At 46.9% G+C, this 21491-nt stretch overlaps 1 protein-coding gene across 1 annotated transcript in view; it reads right to left on the bottom strand.

Annotated features, from left to right (window-relative positions):
* Positions 1–21491, bottom strand: part of LOC310792395 (uncharacterized protein) — a gene marked incomplete at both ends in the record, with an annotated part of 90256 nt that overhangs the window by 37264 nt on the left and 31501 nt on the right. The window lies entirely within an intron of this gene.

Below are 21491 nucleotides of genomic sequence, written 5' to 3' on the forward strand. Positions count from 1 at the left end.
TTGTATTTTGAGATCCAAGTAGGCCCGCAGCTGAATTTGTATTCGGAATTGCAGAGGTTCCGAGGACTTGTGTAGATGTATTTATACTCTGACGTCCTACAGAGAGATTTATATGTTGGGCTCCGACTGGGCCTACAAGTATGCCCTCAGATGTAGAAGAAACAACAGCTTTCGTCTCGTCCTCGCCACTTCCTCGACTTGATCTGGGACTTCCAGAGAAGGAGGAGGAGGGGCTCCGTGTGCCGCTCTCCACCAGCCCGGAGGAGGCCTGTTTTGGGGGGAGAAGCGAGCCCTGGCCCGGGGCATAGCCTGGAGGTGCCTGGATGTAAAATCCAACTCCGCTGTCCGTCTTTCCGCGGGTTTGCTCCGAATGAACACTCGGGCTTGACTGATGCGTTTGCCCTGCAGAGCTGAGGCTTGAGGCGAGCGCAGGAGTCAGGAAGGGCTTCCCGGGCGAGATAGCCGGGGAGGTGGAGGAGGAGGAGTAGGAAGAGAGGGGGCTGCCGGGGCTTTGTCCCGCACTCCCTAACGCCGTCCCCGACCCTCCGACGCCTCCCGTCCTGTATGCCTCCTCCACCCCCGCCAGCCTCCCGCCACTCCACCCCTCGTCCTCCGTCTTCGGCGCTGGCATCTTGAAGGCGGCCGTGGTCGTCACGGCTCCCTCGGCGCGGCCGCGCCCTAATTTCGCCCCTTCCGCGTCCGTCAAAGTTATTTTGAATGCCCCCTGGGTGCCGGTGCCGACCTGTCCCTGCAGGGCCATCTGGCTTTGGCGGTGGGGTGCAGAGGCCGGGGCAGGGGGGGGCGAGGCTGGAGGGGAGGCAGCTACTGCGGGGATGTTGGCAGTTGCTGGCAGTAGTTGCTGCTGCTGCTGCTGCTGGTGAAGTTGCCCCCCAGAAGGTTGCCGGTACCCGCCGCTGCCACTAATGATGCCCGTCTGCTGCCAGGACGAGCCGGATAGGAAGGACATCCTCGCTCTTTCTCTCTCTCTCTCTCTCTCTCTCTCTCTCTCTCTCTCTTGTCAGTGTCCTAAGTGTTGTTCTTCGCCTCGCTCGCTCTCTCTTATCTCTCTTATCTCTCAGCCTGCTTTGGTCCTTTTCCACTTTTCTCTGTTTCGTTTTTTTTTATTCCGTCTTTTCTTGTAGAGGTTCTTCTTCAATCTCTCTCTCTCGTCAGTTGTGTTTCCCCCCGCTGTGTCCTTTACTTCTCTCTCTCTCTCTATCTCTTTCTCTGTCTCTCTGTCCTCTTCTGGTTGGTGTCTTTTTATGTATTTCTAGTGTCGTCCTCAGTGTATCCAAAGTGTTACGAGGTTTCAAAGTAGAGGAAGCAATTCATCCTTGCGTTTACGAAGATGATACCTTGTAGGTTGTGTGTGACTGCGTTCATGCGTGTCAAGAAGTGCATGCACGTGCGTTTGCGCGTGTATGTGTATGTGTTTACAAGCGAGGCGAAGGTGCGTGTGTGTGTGTGAGAGAGTGAGAGTTGAGTGTGTGTCTGGCTGTCTCCGCTTCTCTCTGAACACTGCACGGATCAGCTGTGGGGCTAAATTGCACCTTGCTCTCTCTCTCTCTCCCTCTCTCTCTCTCTCTCTCTCTCTCTCTGACATCACAGAGTCACATGACAGTCCGGAATATTCCCTCATTCGCTGGAGCAAAATATCAGCTTGTAGCCTCTGGCAACAAACGGGCACGCACACTCACTCACTCACACACACAAGTACATGCAACACACACACACACACACACACACACACACACACACACACACACACACACACACACACAAATCACAGTTACTCAGTTGCCATATGACAGCCACAGTTTACATGTTGGTGTAGAGTGAGGGACAGACACCGTGTTCAGACCTGGTGTGCGTCTTGGGTGATCCGCTCTAAGTACGTTAGTTTACACCTGGCATCAGAATGCGTCTCCACATGTGTCTCGGGGGACCACTTGTGGTCGGATCTCACTCGGCTGATCTCTATGCAAATAACCACGTCGGCTACATTTGAAAAAAGACCAAATGCGATGTTTTTAACCTCATACCGGCGGGAACGTCTCTGGTGTCGTACAAACACGTTTCTGCTAACAATCCACACACACGTCATTCAGCATTATGTCCAACCAGCAGAGATGGGAAAAGTACACCCTCTTTACTTAAGTAGAAGTACAGTTAATTGTGTAAAAAAAGACTCTGGTAAAAGTAGAAGTACTGATTCAACTTGTTTACTCAAGTAAATGTAAAAAAAATTACAGGCTCTGAAACAGAGTCACTGTGATTTTCTTTTTCCATTCATGCTACAGGTATTGGATAAGAGAAAGACGCAAGCGTGTTATGATTTGATGCATTGGACGTGAATCAAACGCTCACTGCTCTGACTAATGTCAACTGCTAAAGACAGGTACGGCTAAAGCTAAAGACAGGTACGGCTAAAGCTAAAGACAGGTAAGGCTAAAGCTAAAGACAGGTAAGGCTAAAGCTAAAGACAGGTCAGGCTAAAGCTAAAGACAGGTCAGGCTAAAGCTAAAGACAGGTAAGGCTAAAGCTAAAGACAGGTAAGGCTAAAGCTAAAGACAGGTAAGGCTAAAGCTAAAGACACGTAAAGCTAAAGCTAAAGACAGGTAAGGCACGAGCGACAGGGATTTGTTCATCTTCAGGTGAAAAGCTGGGGATGGCTTGTCGAGGCACTGCCTGCTGACAAGGCTTGTGATGTAAGATGTTGTTCTCAGTAAAGAAACAACTGACAAGGACAATGAGAGCCTATGGGCTTTACTGCCAGTGCCATGATAATGCAGATCTGAGGGATGTTATATCCAGACACGTACATGTGCAACATGCACACTTGTATTTCTGTTGGCTACTCAATTACAGTATGTCATTCCATCTACATACAATTGCAGCTTGTTGGGAAGGCTTTGGCAATACATTATGTTATGTTTACATTGTAGCCATTTAGCGGATTCATTTAGCAGCTCTCATCCAGAGTGACTTGCTACCACATTAGAATGAACTTCAATTCCCAGATGACCAAAATGACAATCAACTGCCAGTAAGGAGTGCAAAGAAAGGTCAGGACCTTAGTGCCCTAAGGTGAGGACCTTAGTGTCCTAAGGTGAGGACGTTAGTGTCCTAAGGTGAGGACGTTAGTGTCCTAAGGTGAGGACCTTAGTGTCCTAAGGTGAGGACGTTAGTGTCCTAAGGTGAGGACCTTAGTGTCCTAAGGTGAGGACCTTAGTGTCCTAAGGTAAGGACCTTAGTGTCCTAAGGTGAGGACCTTAGTGCCCTAAGGTGAGGACCTTAGTGTCCTAAGGTAAGGACGTTAGTGTCCTAAGGTGAGGACCTTAGTGTCCTAAGGTGAGGACCTTAGTGTCCTAAGGTAAGGACGTTAGTGTCCTAAGGTGAGGACCTTAGTGTACTAAGGTAAGAACGTTAGTGTCCTAAGGTGAGGACCTTAGTGTCCTAAGGTGAGGACCTTAGTGTCCTAAGGTGAGGACCTTAGTGTCCTAAGGTAAGAACGTTAGTGTCCTAAGGTGAGGACCTTAGTGTCCTAAGGTGAGGACCTTAGTGTCCTAAGGTGAGGACCTTAGTGTCCTAAGGTAAGGACGTTAGTGTCCTAAGGTGAGGACCTTAGTGTCCTAAGGTAAGAACGTTAGTGTCCTAAGGTGAGGACCTTAGTGTCCTAAGGTAAGAACGTTAGTGTCCTAAGGTGAGGACCTTAGTGTCCTAAGGTGAGGACCTTAGTGTCCTAAGGTGAGGACCTTAGTGTCCTAAGGTAAGGACGTTAGTGTCCTAAGGTGAGGACCTTAGTGTCCTAAGGTGAGGACCTTAGTGGCCTAAGGTGAGGACCTTAGTGTCCTAAGGTAAGGACGTTAGTGTCCTAAGGTGAGGACCTTAGTGTCCTAAGGTAAGAACGTTAGTGTCCTAAGGTGAGGACCTTAGTGTCCTAAGGTAAGGACGTTAGTGTCCTAAGGTGAGGACCTTAGTGTCCTAAGGTAAGGACGTTAGTGTCCTAAGGTGAGGACCTTAGTGTCCTAAGGTGAGGACCTTAGTGTCCTAAGGTAAGGACGTTAGTGTCCTAAGGTGAGGACCTTAGTGTCCTAAGGTGAGGACCTTAGTGTCCTAAGGTGAGGACCTTAGTGTCCTAAGGTAAGGACGTTAGTGTCCTAAGGTGAGGACCTTAGTGTCCTAAGGTAAGAACGTTAGTGTCCTAAGGTGAGGACCTTAGTGTCCTAAGGTGAGGACCTTAGTGTCCTAAGGTAAGGACCTTAGTGTCCTAAGGTGAGGACCTTAGTGTCCTAAGGTAAGGACGTTAGTGTCCTAAGGTGAGGACCTTAGTGTCCTAAGGTGAGGACCTTAGTGTCCTAAGGTAAGGACCTTAGTGTCCTAAGGTGAGGACCTTAGTGTCCTAATGTAAGGACGTTAGTGTCCTAAGGTGAGGACCTTAGTGTCCTAAGGTAAGAACGTTAGTGTCCTAAGGTGAGGACCTTAGTGTCCTAAGGTGAGGACCTTAGTGTCCTAAGGTGAGGACCTTAGTGTCCTAAGGTAAGGACCTTAGTGTCCTAAGGTGAGGACCTTAGTGTCCTAAGGTAAGGACGTTAGTGTCCTAAGGTGAGGACCTTAGTGTCCTAAGGTGAGGACCTTAGTGTCCTAAGGTAAGGACGTTAGTGTCCTAAGGTGAGGACCTTAGTGTCCTAAGGTGAGGACCTTAGTGTCCTAAGGTGAGGACCTTAGTGTCCTAAGGTAAGGACGTTAGTGTCCTAAGGTGAGGACCTTAGTGTCCTAAGGTAAGAACGTTAGTGTCCTAAGGTGAGGACCTTAGTGTCCTAAGGTGAGGACCTTAGTGTCCTAAGGTAAGGACGTTAGTGTCCTAAGGTGAGGACCTTAGTGTCCTAAGGACCTTAGTGTCCTAAGGTAAGGACGTTAGTGTCCTAAGGTGAGGACCTTAGTGTCCTAAGGTAAGAACGTTAGTGTCCTAAGGTGAGGACCTTAGTGTCCTAAGGTGAGGACCTTAGTGTCCTAAGGTGAGGACCTTAGTGTCCTAAGGTAAGGACGTTAGTGTCCTAAGGTGAGGACCTTAGTGTCCTAAGGTGAGGACCTTAGTGTCCTAAGGTAAGGACGTTAGTGTCCTAAGGTGAGGACCTTAGGGCCGTAAGGTGAGGACCTTAGTGTCCTAAGGTAAGGACGTTAGTGTCCTAAGGTGAGGACCTTAGTGTCCTAAGGTAAGAACGTTAGTGTCCTAAGGTGAGGACCTTAGGGCCGTAAGGTGAGGACCTTAGTGTCCTAAGGTGAGGACCTTAGTGTCCTAAGGTCAGGACCTTAGTGTCCTAAGGTGAGGACCTTAGTGTCCTAAGGTAAGGACGTTAGTGTCCTAAGGTGAGGACCTTAGTGTCCTAAGGTAAGAACGTTAGTGTCCTAAGGTGAGGACCTTAGTGTCCTAAGGTGAGGACCTTAGTGTCCTAAGGTGAGGACCTTAGTGTCCTAAGGTAAGGACGTTAGTGTCCTAAGGTGAGGACCTTAGTGTCCTAAGGTGAGGACCTTAGTGTCCTAAGGTAAGGACGTTAGTGTCCTAAGGTGAGGACCTTAGGGCCGTAAGGTGAGGACCTTAGTGTCCTAAGGTGAGGACCTTAGTGTCCTAAGGTCAGGACCTTAGTGTCCTAAGGTGAGGACCTTAGTGTCCTAAGGTGAGGACCTTAGTGTCCTAAGGTAAGGACGTTAGTGTCCTAAGGTGAGGACCTTAGTGTCCTAAGGTGAGGACCTTAGCGTCCTAAGGGGAGGACCTTAGTGTCCTTGCCATATTGAAGTGACCATATCATGATGTAAGAACTACAGTAGAAGATAGAGAATAACAGCTGAGCAGAGCGATGGAAGGGATTGTCTCCAGAATCATCTGGGAGTCATTTTTAAACTGTCAGGCAGCTACTGTAGCTGTCTTTGAAACAGCTTCGACAATAAAAAACTTCAACATTTCTGACGTTTGTTACTGTGTACATATCAGCTGACTCTATGTCCCAAATGTACACCATGTACCGCCCCCTCCCACCCTCACGTGCACTCACTCACGCACACGCACACACACACACACACACACACACACACACACACACACACACACACACAGACCCGAGGCCTGTGTCAAAATAACAACGAGCAGCTCGTCAAGCTTGAGTGAAAATGAATGAACATCATTACATAATCCTCCACAAACAATTATGTCTAATGTGACCACAGAGGGCGACGGGAGAGAGACATTATAGAGAGAGGGAGGGAACGGGTGGTGGTGGTGGTGGGGGGGGGGTGACAGAAAGGGTGGTCATTATGTAAGCAATCCAAGTGGAGATTCCTTTTAAATTTGGGGTCACAACTCAAAACGGGTCATCAGGTTAATTGAGAGAAACTGATGGGTTTGACAGCTGAGGTACTGGCAGGGACACAGTGACAATAAATACAGGCTGGAGCTTATCTGACTCATAAAACACAGATGATTCAATGGTTAACACTTTAAGTGCCACGGCCCTTGGGCAAAAGGTTGCTTGCTGTGCCACATAGGCCGCAATGCATTTTAAAACAGTCATATAATTTCTTTAATAATTACTATGTAAACACTGAACACGCACAAATAACGATGAGACTCTCTTCTATCACCTGCAAAAAAAAGTTTATTGATCCCATTTTCCGTTCTTTAGTTATGAGCCGGAGAAGATAGCTTGATTGAACGAAAAACAGAGCTTTTTTCTACGAGCTGAGATAATGAGCCTTTTGTGAAATTAAACATTTCAAGCACATCACTGACTCTGAAGCTAATTTTCTGATGTAGTCACACCTCAAAAATAATTTCCTTCAATAAAACAGTGAAGGCAAGGGAATTTTGTTTGGAAGAATAATATTTTTAGCTGAAACCAGCAGCGCTGGCGCCTGCATGCGCTGCTGGTTGCAGCTTCTTGCTGATCTTTTGCTGCTGGTGGGCATCGGATATTCTGGCTTGCGTTTGCCAACCCTGTCCTGCTGTCTGGGTCTGTGTTGTGTACTTGGCTCTGCGTGCCCACCTCCCCCCCTCCTCCTCCCCCCCCCCCGTTGTGGGAGGAGTGTCTCTCTGCTCTGCTGTTTTCTCTGCCTGTGCTCAGCACTGAAAAAGTCCGCTAGATCCTGCTTTTTTACAGCCGCGTGTACCAGCTCCCATGCTTCAAGTTGAGAATAATAACAAATCCACGGCTGATCATGCAAATGGGTGTTGCAGCGGACACGGAGGCTGTTGCAGCGGACACCGAGGTGCTCAATTGTGATAGCAGATTGGCTGCTGCAGGGGCACAGCTAAACGTTGCTTCAATGAAGCAGCTGCATACGGACGGATGCGATGCGATTTCCTGCTTTTCCCCAACGACATGGGGACTTCTTCTGTGTGTTTCACTCCACGTTCTCTCATCTGGAGAGCGCTGTCGCCACCTAAGGGTTCTGTAAAATAGGTTAGACACATTCAATACCTCTGATATTGTAAGAGGCGATGTAAGAGGCATAGATCGACACCCCCCCGTCAAAAAAAAAAAATCGAGTTATTGACGCCATTTGGCGTCGCTGGCACTCTACGGTAAATTTCTAATGACGCCATATGGCGTCGCTGGCACTGAATGTGTTAATAGCCCAGAACCTCATGATTCAATGGTTAATAGCCCAGAACCTCATGATTCAATGGTTAATAGCCCAGAACCTCATGATTCAATGGTTAATAGCCCAGAACCTTAGAAAAAAGAGGTTACCACACACGATACAGTATGCTACTCCCACTGCCTTACTTCCCCCCACCACAACAGCAACGTTTCATCTCATACAGGATGTGGGAGGCAGTCCCATATATAGACAATCCTATGGGCTGTCCTCTAGGGTTGGGTGCCGTTCACATTTGAACCGATACCGGTACCGATTCTGATACCTGGAACCTTTTTTCTGTACTTTCTCTCTCCGCAATTACAAAAAAAAAATTTAGTTGTAAAAACATGAGTCCAAAGTTATCAATTGCAACATTGCTATTTATTTAGAACATTTTACACACAGAGGCGCTCTCAGCAGGTTCCCGAAATTTGGTACTGATAGATTTTACTCGGTAGTACCGATGCAATTCGGTCGGTAGTCAGTACCGATTTCGGTACCCAACCCTACTGTCCTCCAATAGGAATTTGGCTATCTCAAAACCTAACTGCCAGACCTGGAAAATACACATCTCACACCTATAATAATAATAATAATAATAATGATTATTATTATTATTATTATTGGAATAGCGGGGCGACACGGCGATGCACAATTGCTCAACAGTTGAGCAAGCCGAGCTGCGTAGCGGCCGAGGGCAAGCACCTCGTGAGGGAAACCAACGAGGGACGATATTGTGACCCGAAAAAACTCAACAACGTTGGACCAGAACAACAACAACTGTAATGGCGGCGACTGGTGCCGCTACTTCAGCTCTGCACCAGATAAGGAGTTGAACAAAGAGGGAACAGACACACAGAGAACAGCGCTGTAAGAACAGACACAGAGAACAGCGCTGTAAGAACAGACACACAGAGAACAGCGCTGTAAGAACAGACACACAGAGAACAGCGCTGTAAGAACAGACACACAGAGAACAGCGCAGTAAGAACAGACACACAGAGAACAGCGCTGTAAGAACAGACACACAGAGAACAGCGCAGTAAGAACAGACACACAGAGAACAGCGCTGTAAGAACAGACACACAGAGAACAGCGCTGTAAGAACAGACACACAGAGAACAGCGCTGTAAGAACAGACACACAGAGAACAGCGCTGTAAGAACAGACACACAGAGAACAGCGCAGTAAGAACAGACACACAGAGAACAGCGCTGTAAGAACAGACACACAGAGAACAGCGCTGTAAGAACAGACACACAGAGAACAGCGCAGTAAGAACAGACACACAGAGAACAGCGCTGTAAGAACAGACACACAGAGAACAGCGCTGTAAGAACAGACACACAGAGAACAGCGCAGTAAGAACAGACACACAGAGAACAGCGCTGTAAGAACAGACACACAGAGAACAGCGCTGTAAGAACAGACACACAGAGAACAGCGCTGTAAGAACAGACACACAGAGAACAGTGCTGTAAGAACAGACACACAGAGAACAGCGCTGTAAGAACAGACACACAGAGAACAGCGCTGTAAGAACAGACACAGAGAACAGCGCTGTAAGAACAGACACACAGAGAACAGCGCTGTAAGAACAGACACAGAGAACAGCGCTGTAAGAACAGACACACAGAGAACAGCGCTGTAAGAACAGACACACAGAGAACAGCGCTGTAAGAACAGACACAGAGAACAGCGCTGTAAGAACAGACACAGAGAACAGCGCTGTAAGAACAGACACACAGAGAACAGCGCTGTAAGAACAGACACACAGAGAACAGCGCTGTAAGAACAGACACAGAGAACAGCGCTGTAAGAACAGACACAGAGAACAGCGCTGTAAGAACAGACACAGAGAACAGCGCTGTAAGAACAGACACAGAGAACAGCGCTGTAAGAACAGACACACAGAGAACAGCGCTGTAAGAACAGACACACAGAGAACAGCGCTGTAAGAACAGACACAGAGAACAGCGCTGTAAGAACAGACACAGAGAACAGCGCTGTAAGAACAGACACACAGAGAACAGCGCTGTAAGAACAGACACACAGAGAACAGCGCTGTAAGAACAGACACACAGAGAACAGCGCTTGTAAGGACGCTGGAGCGCTATACGGGCGAGGCGGCGTAGCCACCAAGCTGCGTATGACGACGGACGGCAGAAATGAGCAATGAGGAGGAGGAGGAGGAGGAGAAGGAGGAAGACGACGACGCACAGGAGGCTAGAAAGCAGCACGCTCTGTCTGCCTGATTTTCAGTTGGTGCTTGTTGAGCTGCTATGGCTGACATGCCTGTGGTAGTAACCTTATCAGTCGATGCTCCTGCTGGGGATAGTTTTCACTGCAGTTGCGTTGGAATACAGAATTTTCCATTTCACATTTCTGTACAATTCAAATGTCTGGAAGTGTTTCACTGAGTAATATTTCGACACAAACCACTGCTTAATGGAGGTGGTGCACAGAGTGGAAAAACACAGACAAAACCTCCTCCCATTTCACCAAATAAACACTCTCACATACATAGACTACCACACATACGACACTGTTTGTCATGTCTTCATGTTGCTGCTGTTTGCTCTGATATGTATGTATTCTGTGTGGAGTGTATTGTGATAGCTCTGTGTAGAATGCACTTTAAATAAATACATGCTACTTGATACCCCTTAAATTGTCTAGCTATAGCAGACATCACACGTTGAATGTCTCACAACTTTGTTCAGTTTAATGATGACAAATCTGAGGTTGTTAATCTGGCTCCCCTTAATGCAACTTTTTTTTCCTTTTCTTTTTGCAGCGAGCAGCTATAACATGGACACATGGCAAATGTAGAGAGACTCTGGGGGATGTAGAGAGACTCTGGGGGGTGTAGAGAGACTCTGGGGGATGTAGAGAGACTCTGGGGGGTGTAGAGAGACTCTGGGGGATGTAGAGAGACTCTGGGGGGTGTAGAGAGACTCTGGGGGATGTAGAGAGACTCTGGGGGATGTAGAGAGACTCTGGGGGATGTAGAGAGACTCTGGGGGATGTAGAGAGACTCTGGGGGATGTGGAGAGACTCTGGGGGATGTGGAGAGACTCTGGGGGGTGTAGAGAGACTCTGGGGGATGTAGAGAGACTCTGGGGGGTGTAGAGAGACTCTGGGGGATGTAGAGAGACTCTGGGGGATGTAGAGAGACTCTGGGGGATGTAGAGAGACTCTGGGGGATGTAGAGAGACTCTGGGGGATGTAGAGAGACTCTGGGGGATGTAGAGAGACTCTGGGGGATGTAGAGAGACTCTGGGGGATGTAGAGAGACTCTGGGGGATGTAGAGAGACTCTGGGGGATGTAGAGAGACTCTGGGGGATGTAGAGAGACTCTGGGGGGTGTAGAGAGACTCTGGGGGATGTAGAGAGACTCTGGGGGGTGTAGAGAGACTCTGGGGGATGTAGAGAGACTCTGGGGGGTGTAGAGAGACTCTGGGGGATGTAGAGAGACTCTGGGGGATGTAGAGAGACTCTGGGGGATGTAGAGAGACTCTGGGGGATGTAGAGAGACTCTGGGGGATGTAGAGAGACTCTGGGGGATGTAGAGAGACTCTGGGGGATACCAAGAAAGTTCCAAAGCTCCAGAACAAAGTAACTGGTCAGAAAATGGTCAGAAAAGAGGGGGGTGCCGGCTAAGATAAATTGGATCCTCCCATGACTTTCTACGCAGCCAAAAATCACAGAGGTCATTGCAAGCCCTCCTGGTGAAGGTCATAGCTTGTTCAACATCGGCTGCAGATGCAGACGAAAGAGGGAGAGAGAGAGAGAGAGAGAGAGAGAGACAGAGAGAGAGACAGAGAGAGAGAGAGAGAGAGAGAGAGAGAGGGAGGAAGCTACAGCTGGTTGCCCGTGGGGTTGGGAAGAGAGAGGGGGGGGAACGGGGAGGAGAAGAGCGGGGGCGGATCTTGTCAGAGTGTTTCTATTTTTACCCTCGACCTCACTGACTGTCACACCCAGTCCACCCCTTCTCCCCCCATCTTCTCTCTCTCCCTCCATCCCTCACTCCCAGAGTCTCTCTGTTTCCATGGTAACCGCCTCCCATGTCTCCGTGGCAACGCCCACCCCCCCCCCCCCCCTCCTCCCTCCTCCTCCTCGCCTCCCTCCCTCCCTCCCAGTCACCGATGCGGCGATGATTACGGCACCCATCGCCCACCGCGACACGGGGAGTCTGGGCAGGAGAGGGGAAGACGTGACGTGGATGGAGGAGACAGAAAGGGCAAACAGAGATGGCGGATGGAGGGAGGAGGAAAGGGCAAATGGAGAGAGGGAGCGTGGGGGGGATAAAATGGAATTGAAGGAACACAGGGGAGGTAATGGAGAGAGTGAGAGAGAGAGGAGACGTGGAGGGGAAGAAGATATTCACACAAATGGAATAAGTACAGACAGGATGATGAGGGGATGAGAGACAGAGAGAAAACCAGTGAACCAGACACAACCGAGTGGGTAGCGGTAAAGATAGAAATGTGTGTGTGTGTGTGTGTGTGTGTGTGTGTGCGTGTGTGTGTGTGTGTGTGTGTGCGTGTGTGTGTGTGTGCGTGTGTGTGCGCGGGGGGGTGTAAAGGAGGTAGGGGGTGGTGGGAGGGGATGAGTTGAGGGAGAAAAAGAGGACAAGAAAAAAAAACTCTGAACTAGCCCACTTCTTGCTTCGTCTATTTTGGTCTGTCCGTCTTTCTGCGGCCTGAAATGTTCTCACTAGACCCACATATAACAGAGAGATCAGACTTGATATAAGAAGAGGGTTAAAGGGTGATAGCTTAGCCGCACTACTTGTAGCATTTTAACATCAACAGAGCATTGCTACATTCATTTTAGGGCATAATTACAGCGCCATACACAGGCTGCCTGCGTCCGTCCAGAGTGACCTTCACTCCACCGAGTTGACTGCTTCTGGTCTGGCATCGTGACATCATGTGACAGCGGTTTCGCATGATGACAAAAAAAAAACTTCGGTCCAATGAGCGCTGAGGGGGACTAACGATTAGCCAATCGGCTCCAATAAACGACGCAATGGGTGGGACTAACGCCATTGTCAGGCTGCAGTGAAGTGCGACAGACCTAACAACCGCTATCGAGGCTGTTGTAAATTGATTAAAAGTACAGATTACTTTGAGATTCGAACAGCACTCTGCTTTATTCAAAGGGGAGATGTTTTTGCTGGTCTCTATGATTGGTTAGAGGAAATCGATTAGCCTTGGTTCACACCATAGGCATCTCAGGAGCAGCGCCTCACGGAAGGAAGCTTCAAGCAGGAGCCTTGCCATTCACACCAGAAGCTTCAAGCAGGAGCCTTGCCATTCACACCAGAAGCACTCTCTTTCCCCCCGCTCACAACTTGCATTGACTTCATGCCCGGCTGCTCGGGTGCAGCGCGCTGCACGCTTGAAAAATAGAACAGAAGCTGAAACTATCGCTGCAGCGTGCGTGCAGCGTAGCTTTAGCGTGGCGTGGCGTGCAGCTGGTGTGATTGGTCTTGCCTGTTAACAAGAACGCTGAAATGAAGCTGCCTCCGCGCTGCGTAGCTTCAGCATAGCTTCAGCGTAGCTTCGGCGTATCTTGTGAACGAGGTCTTAAGAGTGGAGGCAATGTCAGACTGAAGAAGGAAATGGATCGCAACGGTTTGACAATTCAGTCTGATAACAGGCTAATAAGCAGGTAGACCATCGCCAAGGCGATTGGCAGCTTCTATCATCTTCTCTACACTGTATTCCAAAGAGTTACATCATTCCCATCATGCTTATCAGTAAAGATATAAGAGAACAAACGAAACATCTAGCAACAAGGCAGGAAGCAACAGGGTTTATGGGAAGACTAGCTAACATTGACAATACCACTGGTGTGAGATAGAGCTGACCGATTGCTCCCACCATGGTATCGTTTGTTTACAATAATGATACCAATGTATCACAGTTAATTTCACCGTGACATATTGATGGTTAAAATGCTACACAGGAAGTTGAATGTACTACATGAGGAGTTCATGTTATGTGGCTTGTAGGAGAGGAGGAGAGACACGACAAGAAGGAAGAGAGAAAGATAAGATGAGAGAAGAAGATAACAGAGAAGAGACATAATCACAGTCATTAGAGCGCTAGCAGCGCAACCAACCCGGGGTCAAACGCACACACACACACACACACACACACACACACACACACACACACACACACACACACACACACACACACACACCACAACACACACACACACACACACACACACACACACACACACACACACACACACACACACACCCAAAGACGTCAACCTTTCACATCAACCCTATCTTTAAGCCATCCCATTGTGATCTTATTGGGCTCCAGAGGAGTGATAATCTCAAAGATTTCAGTTTCGTTCTCTTTGGCGACACCTATGGCGATGAGCCGTAATTGCAGCCAGGTGAGATCCAAACTGTTGCTGTTGCAATGTAATGTGACATTAAACAGTAACGGTAGTTGAAGAGTGAGTCTACTGCGTTAGCTCCGCCTACCCTCTCCGGGGTGTCACCACAGACACCAAGTTCATAAATGCTGCAATACTGAAAACGCAAAGGCTTCCATCAATGGGCCTTTAGGCTCAATCACCATTGTGTTAACTAAGTCGCTGTTAGATTGTGACTTAACAGAAATGTATTTAGATGAAAATCTTTGAGATGATCACTTTTGAAGCTACCATAACAGGAATAGGGCAGGTGGTAACAGCAATGTGGAAGTATAGTTATCAGTCCTCTGCTAAACCAGTGGCTCGGAGCTTAGCCCCCTCTGCCTGGCTCACTGGACACACCATCAAACTCACAATGCCAGTCCAGTCAAAAAGCCAGTGCATCTGGCGGTTTCAACTTGACTACATAAACATTCTAAATTGCCCCATAGCTAACTTCCTGTTTCAGTGTATACAGTCTATGATGCTAATACAATAGATGACATGAAATAATAAGCTGGGGTTTAAACTGTTCCCTAGCAACACAAGTCCGTGAAAACTGTCTATAATACTTGCTTTTAACTAATAGGCCTACGCGTTCACATGTACATGATGCTCGCATATCCTGCGTCCAAACGCACGTGACTACCTAGTTGAAAACAAGCAGGCTTTATCTCCAGCCTAAGTCTCTCTGTGTCACCGTCAGACACACTGAAGGGCGCAGCCATTAACCTCAGCTGGCTCCACACTGACTAGAGCTGCCTGTAGTTCTCCCAGTAGACACTGGGTGGAGCCAACGAGTGGGAGTCTGCTCGCCAGCCCCGGCCCTCACCGCCTCACACCACATACACACACGCAGCATGAAGATGTTTATTTCTCTCAAATGTTAAAGGCAGCCGACTGCACATTTGGGACTGTAGCTGTTAACTCAACTGACAGGATTCAATTCAGTTCGCTCTGATTCAATCCCACGGGCTCGCTCTCAAGGACGGAACCGGGTCACAGCATCTGTGTGTGTGTGTGTGTGTGTGTGTGTGTGTGTCTGTCTCTCTCTCTCTCTGTGTTTGAGTACCTGTACCTAGATAGAGAGAGATAGATAGAGAGAGAGAGAGAGAGAGAGAGAGAGAGAGAGAGATGAACAGCCATAAAAAGCCAGGGTGTGCTTTCCTTATGTAGCCTAACGGTGCAAAAGTCCCAACAACAATATTGTATTTGAGAGAGAGACACAGACAGAAAAAGAGAGAGAGAGAGAGAGAGAGAGAGAGAGAGCAGACAGAGGGAGAGATGTAGACTGTCTACATTTATAAATAGACACAAAGATAATGGTGGAAAAGGGAAGAAAAAAGGAAAATGGAGATAGGCAGTGAAAGCAGAATAGATGGTAAAGCATTGAAGCAGAAGGAGATACGTAGACAGAGAATAACAGAAGGAGAGAGAGGAGATAAAGACAGAGACCAGTAGATGTCTCCCAAACCATGAAAACGCAGGGACCACTCAGCTGTCAAACCCCTGTCTGGCTGGGGAACACACACACACACACACACGCACGCACGCACATACGCACAAACGGACGCACGCACACACACACACGCACGCAGGCACGCACGCACGCACATACGCACGCACGCACGCACATACGCACGCACACACACTCCACCTGCACTGTCTGGACAAAATAGTAAAGGTGCACTCCACTGAAAAATGTGACTTCCTCTTTTTTTGTGCAATTAACAGACATGGACGCTAAGAACACGTACGTACAATTACAACAATTCAGAGTTAGGTGAGCGAAAACCTTCAGACACAGCCCTTCTACACATCCATTACATTACAGGTTATGATGACTGCAGATGCTTACCAGTCGCTGAAATCAACAGGTCGTCGGTATACAACGAAAAACAACAAGAAAAACAAACTAAAACGTCATCAACAGAAAATCCAAGGAAAAAGACGTCACAGTACAGAACACAATGTTTGATTGGTCTTTGGGAAGAGCAGTGCAGAAACAGCAGCAATGATGAGCACTAAGCAGCTTAGATGGAGACTAAATAAAAAAGGATTTTCAGGTGTGCCACCTGGAAGCTGACCAGTACAACCACATTCTGATCTGCTGGCCACTGAGCAGCTCCACTGGAGCGGTTGGGGTTAAGGGCCTTGCTCAAGGGCACCTCAGTGGTGGTAATGAGGGATGGGCAAGCGCTGCCTTTTTCACTTTCCCAACCCGAGCTTTATCCTGCCGGTCCCAGGGGATTGAACCGACGACCTTCCGGTCACAAGCTCGCTCCTCTAACCGCTGGGCCACCGCTGCCCAATATTAAAAGAGCATGTGACCTGCATGCATCCAGTACATGTATTCGAAGATGCTCGTAGCACACTATGCTGTGTAAGCTGGCATGTAAATCACTTGCATTTTTGATTGAGTTGAAAACAACAACTACAACAACGACAACAACAAAATCAATTTAACCAGCTCCGAATTTCTGATGTGTTCCACAAAACTACCGTACTATATTTTTAAGCGATATTACACAAGAGGGTGCGATTTTCTGTCGTTAGTGGCACAACAGTGATGAGGCAGTACGCGTCACTGAACCTCTCAAAATAAACTTTTTGCCGAGTGTTAGTCCGAGACAAGAAATAGTCCCCGTACACAGGTCCCCAAACACCTGTGCAGAAACCAGGAGCTAGCTTACAGCGTTGATGCAAAATGGAGTGTTTTGTTGTTAATTTTAATTTATTTGGTGGACTTACTGTTGACGAATGGTTGGAAGAAGAGAGAAACAAACAAGCTGCTGGTTTCCACACCTGTCTGGCTGTACTGTAGCAGCAACACAGCATCTATATGAGTTTTGTCTGGCTGTACTGTAGCAGGAACACAGCATCTATATGAGTTTTGTCTGGCTGTACTGTAGCAGGAACACAGCATCTATATGAGTTTTGTCTGGCTGTACTGTAGCAGGAACACAGCATATATCTACTGTATGAGTTTTGTCTGGCTGTACTGTAGCAGGAACACAGCATCTATATGAGTTTTGTCTGGCTGTACTGTAGCAGGAACACAGCATATATCTACTGTATGAGTTTTGTCTGGCTGTACTGTAGCAGGAACACAGCATCTGTATTAGTTTTGTCTGGCTGTACTGTAGCAGGAACACAGCATCTATATGAGTTTTGTCTGGCTGTACTGTAGCAGGAACACAGCATCTATATGAGTTTTGTCTGGCTGTACTGTAGCAGGAACACAGCATCTATATGAGTTTTGTCTGGCTGTACTGTAGCAGGAACACAGCATCTATATGAGTTTTGTCTGGCTGTACTGTAGCAGGAACACAGCATCTATATGAGTTTTGTCTGGCTGTACTGTAGCAGGAACACAGCATATATCTACTGTATGAGTTTTGTCTGGCTGTACTGTAGCAGGAACACAGCATCTATATGAGTTTTGTCTGGCTGTACTGTAGCAGGAACACAGCATCTATATGAGTTTTGTCTGGCTGTACTGTAGCAGGAACACAGCATCTATATGAGTTTTGTCTGGCTGTACTGTAGCAAGAACACAGCATCTATATGAGTTTTGTCTGGCTGTACTGTAGCAGGAACACAGCATCTATATGAGTTTTGTCTGGCTGTACTGTAGCAGGAACACAGCATCTATATGAGTTTTGTCTGGCTGTACTGTAGCAGGAACACAGCATCTATATGAGTTTTGTCTGGCTGTACTGTAGCAGGAACACAGCATCTATATGAGTTTTGTCTGGCTGTACTGTAGCAAGAACACAGCATCTATATGAGTTTTGTCTGGCTGTACTGTAGCAGGAACACAGCATCTATATGAGTTTTGTCTGGCTGTACTGTAGCAGGAACACAGCATCTATATGAGTTTTGTCTGGCTGTACTGTAGCAGGAACACAGCATCTATATGAGTTTTGTCTGGCTGTACTGTAGCAAGAACACAGCATCTATATGAGTTTTGTCTGGCTGTACTGTAGCAAGAACACAGCATCTATATGAGTTTTGTCTGGCTGTACTGTAGCAAGAACACAGCATCTATATGAGTTTTGTCTGGCTGTACTGTAGCAGGAGCAGCGCATTTAGAGTTCTGTGTGGATCAAACACAGCCCTGAGGGAGGGGCAGCCGCAGTGCAAAGTACTATATGCACTCTGGGACAGCTTAGTGCAGCTGAATAGGCAAAGTAGACAGCTTGGATTCTGCTGTCCTGTGCAGCAGCAACGACCTTCCAACAACAACAGAGACCCATGCAGACTTACTGTAAAGCAGCGAGAAGAATGGAAGGTTTCACTATAGTGACTTCTGCTCATTTCAATAGCAGAGAGAGAGAATCAGATATGTGAGATTCAGATATGTGAGATTCAGATATGTGAGATTCAGATATGTGAGATTCAGATATGTGAGATTCAGATATGTGAGAATCAGATATGTGAGAATCAGATATGTGAGATTCAGATATGTGAGAATCAGATATGTGAGAATCAGATATGTGAGATTCAGATATGTGAGAATCAGATATGTGAGAATCAGATATGTGAGATTCAGATATGTGCTGGTTAAAGAGTAACTAAACTCCAAACCCAAATCTGCGTAAAGCCTGACAAAGACCATGCGACCGAAACCGCCATTTGCTATTGGCCGATCTTTGGTGCCGGGTGATGTCACTACCTGTTGTACTCTGGAACCAAAGATCAGCCAATAGCAATGTGTAGCATGCTTTTTACCATTAGATGTCACCTGGTGGTGCAGTGTCTTCGCCTATTATTAATAACACAGAGGCTCCACAAGGGGGCACATTTTCTCCAGTTGTATTGACCCTCTACAAATGAATGTAAAAGCAACACATCTGATCAATTTACTTTCAATTTACTGATGGCGCGGCAATCGTGGATTTTATTCAAGATGATGATGCAACCAGCTATCGTCTTTGGGTAAATCAAGTTTGTTGGTTGTGTGTTACGGCTGGATCCGCCCTCGTGGCTTTCGGATAGGTTTTCAGATTGGTGGGGGTGGAGCTTACGGGGGTTATGAGGAAGTCTAGAAGCCGGAAGCCCAAGACAAACGAGATAAAGCCTTAATGTTGAGGATTGTACCCAGGGCTTGTATCTGCCGTGACAGTTGGTAGTTGCAAGTCCAGTTTTCTTGATTTGAACATCAAGAAAACTAAAGAAGTCATCTTTGACTGTTAGTAGTGCTGTCGTTGTCATTGTAATTGTAGTTGTACGGCACAAGACACATTTCTGAAAGGACCAATAAATATCTATCTTCACACACATTTGCGTTTGGGGCACTTCGCTGGAAAACAATGCACTGGGAAACATGTTTGTTTGCCAAGTAACGCCATCTGGAGGTAGTGCTCAAAACAGCTCAGCAAAATCTTGGAAATTATGCAATTTATGCTTTAATTTCCCTAACTGCTTAAACCTTTTCAGGGTTATGGGGGGGCTGGAGCCAATCCCAGCATGCAGTGGGTCGAAAATATGGGTGATAATGATAGAACAGCAAAGCCTTAATTGTCAGTGACTGATAATTAACGCTGGATATACAAGTTGCCTGCTGTTTCCATGAAACAGACTGACAAGACACAGGTTACGGATGGATTTTAAGCCTCAGATCATTTGCCCCTCAGCAGCAGCATCCATTACATGTACAACCACCCAGACATGTCTTCATCAGAATAATGAGATAATGATTTAACATTCAACACCAAAAGTGATTGAGATGCCCTGCAAGGACCCAAGTGAGGAGTTGAACTGGGGGGGGGGGGGGAAATAGCTAAAAAAGAGAGCTGACTTACCTTTTGTGCAAGGTCACATCATCGATGGAAGTATGGAAAAAGAAAAATGGGAGAAAGGGAGAGAGAGAAGATAATTTTCAGTCACTTCAGCATCAGTCCCATTGCGTTAAGCCTACACCCTCCAATCAATCCTCCGACATCAACCCCAACAATGCCTCAGAGTAGGAACACCTATAGCACAAAAAGTGAGTATGTGCTTCATAAGTCCAGGAATTTACGGAAACTCCAGGACATTTGAGAGATTTGACACATACGTATGTAGGTAGGTAGGTCAGTGTGAAGGACTTGGCTAGTAACCGCCAAGCCCATCTGAACGCCTACAGTAGCATAATTTGAAAGCCAGAGCTGCTGAATCGAATTCAATGAATTTGTTATTTTTATTCAAATATGATTAGTATTTTAAGCGCATTTTCAGTGCAATTCACAAACAGTGTCATCATGTAAAAGTGGGGTTTTAGTAGCGGTGGAAGAGGGCTCAGGAGAGGTATAGAGAGAATCACACTAGAAAATAACACATCTTCTTTCAGCAGGACGGTGGGTCACTTAGACAGGCAGACAGAAACCAGTGCTCTGGATTGAAACCCAGCATTACCAGGAGAGAGATATTATCATGAAGGAGCAGAGGCACTCGTCCCAGGGTTGCCCCCAGTGTACGAGAGGCTACACTACATGTAAGTGGGCTAATGTGCCTTCTCAGCTAGCCTGGACATTGGAAGAATCAATCAGAAGTACGTACTGTTACAAAGGCTTGGGCCATATCTAAAATGTAATATTGTGATGCTGTCCTTACTTTATATTTATTTTATTTTATTTTGTATTCATTCAAATTTGTGATACTCAATTTTAGCGAATATCGGCCCAAGCCTACTGCATGGAGGACCCTGATTACATATAGTCATTATGTTGAAATCTCCTCCGATTTTAGCCTCGCATAATAAAATAATCTGACATCTGATATCACATAATCTGATAATCCGATTATCAATAGTTTGCAGTTCTGCCATTATGTTGTCATAAATGCAGGACTGGCCCATGTCTCACCTCTCACATCACCCAAGAGCTTTTCTGGGGGAAACCCTGTTGTCTGAGCGGGGTTTTACTTTTACATTTGGGATAAGATATAGGGGAAAATATAGGAAACTGACTTTGTATTTGCACAGGAAGATTTTTTTTTTTTTTTTCACCCTGTAACCCAGACTGGATCTTTGCATTGCAGGATCAGGTTTTAAAATCAGGTTTTCTCATCCTAGGGAAATCTTGCTAGAGAAGCAGAGCATTGGACTGTTATAATGTAAGTAGTTGTGAAAGCTGGGTTTGGGGACGCCATAATTACTTGGATAAGACAATAAAGCTTGATAGCTTTTTCCCCATTGTAGTCTTTGGTGAGTAGGGTTTGCTGATTGTCATGGCTAAAGCTGAAAAATGTGTCCCCTCTGGGTCATGTAGAGTTAAAAATGGCCATTTCCATTAATATGCTGTAGAGGAAAGTCACTTATACTGTCACACTTACATATCTCTATGCTGTATAGAATAGTCTTGTAATAATAATAACTGTTGCAATAGACACACACAAAGAGGTAAAAAAAGCCAAAACGGCTGGTC

The sequence above is a fragment of the Poromitra crassiceps genome, assembly GCF_964638095.1.
Source record: "Poromitra crassiceps genome assembly, chromosome: 17".
Taxonomy (NCBI): Eukaryota; Metazoa; Chordata; class Actinopteri; order Beryciformes; family Melamphaidae; genus Poromitra; species Poromitra crassiceps.